Consider the following 1,637-nt stretch of genomic DNA (forward strand, 5'->3'; position numbering starts at 1 on the left):
CCCCCCCCCGCCCCCCCATGGTCTGGTAACAGGCCCCATTTCTTTCTCCCACAGCCTCATGGAGTTTTCCAGTCACCATCTGAACATCTCCTGGTGGACAACAGGATGTCCACGAGCCACCAACGTGCCTTGGTGGCCAAGAAGGCCAATGGCATCTTGAGGGGCATCAGGAAGAGCGTGGAGAACCTCAAGGGAGATCATCCCCCCAACTCTGCTCTGCCCCATCTGGAGCACTGGGACCAGTTGTGGGCTCCCCAGTTCCAGAAGGAGAGGGAACTGCTGGAGAGGGTCCAGCAAAGGGCTACGAAGATGATGAGGGGCTGGAGAAGCTCTCCGATGAGGAAAGGCTGAGGGACTTGGGGCTTTGGAGTCTGAAGAAGAGAAGACTGAGGGGGGATCTGAAGATTGGGTGTCAGGAGGATGGGGCCAGGCTTTTTCCAGTGGTGCCCAGTGACAGGACAAGAGGAAACAGGCACAAACTGGGAGATGAGAAGTTCCCTCTCAACATGAGGAGGAACTTCTTGACTTTGATGGTGGCAGAGCCCTGGGAGAGGCTGCCCAGAGAGGTGGGGGATGGCAGCTCCAGCCTGTAGCATCCAGAGGGTTGGTGGGACCCAACACAGGACCCGGCACTTGTTGAACCTCATTATTGCTTCTCATTTCCAAATTCGGGGGGTTCTACGATGAGAAGTTCCCTCTCAACATGAGGAGGAACTTCTTGACTTTGATGGTGGCAGAGCCCTGGGAGAGGCTGCCCAGAGAGGTGGGGGGGTCTCCATCTCTGGAGACATTCAACCCCTGCCTGGATAGGACCCTGTGGGACCTGCTCTGGGTGGGGGGGTTGGAGGAGATGATCTCCAGAAGGTCCCTTCCAACCCCAAATAATCCTGCAATTCTGTGATCTCCCAGCACCTCAGAGCCTTTTTAGCAGAGAGACCTGTGATCTTCATCTCCCAGCACCACCAGAGCCTTTTTAGCAGAGAGAGTGTTTCCAGGGCGTCTTCATTTCTATTTCCCTTCAGATGTGGTTCTTAATTTACTTTTCCGAAAGGTTTTGGCCCCGTTTGTGCAGGGAAAAGGCTGGGGGGGGCTCTTGGACATCGTCGGGGGCAGCCGTTACCTCTGGGTTTTGCTGCTTCCTCATCACCTTCCATTATCCACCTCCTCCTCCTCTTCCTCCCCATCCACTGGGGGTTGCGCCGCTGCTATTTGATATCCTTGAATCAGCCAAGACTGTTTGGTTTTGGTTTTTAAATAAAATATTCTATTTCTTAAATAAAAATGCTTTTTATTTCTGTTTTCTTCACCTGGTGAGATTTTAACCCAACCAATGTCTTTGGCAGGAAAAGCCGGGGAATTACAGAGCTTGGAGAAATCCCCCCAAATCCTGGAGCCCCCCCATCCCCTCCCTGAGAGATTCCCCCACGTTGTTTTTGTGTCTCCCCCCGGATCCAGGGGCAGAAAATGATGTTTCTCACCATTTTTTTCCCCAAGGGCATTCCCTTTGGAAGCTCAGAGAGAGGATTAACATCTCAACCGAGCCTTTTTTGCTCTTTTCTTGGAGATTTAACAATTCCCCCCCTTCCTCCCCCCCCTCCATTCAGCTTGTGCAATAACCCCTTGGGTTTGAGACAGCC

This window comes from Calidris pugnax, unplaced genomic scaffold (assembly GCF_001431845.1).
Source record: "Calidris pugnax isolate Ruff unplaced genomic scaffold, ASM143184v1 scaffold100, whole genome shotgun sequence".
Taxonomy (NCBI): Eukaryota; Metazoa; Chordata; class Aves; order Charadriiformes; family Scolopacidae; genus Calidris; species Calidris pugnax.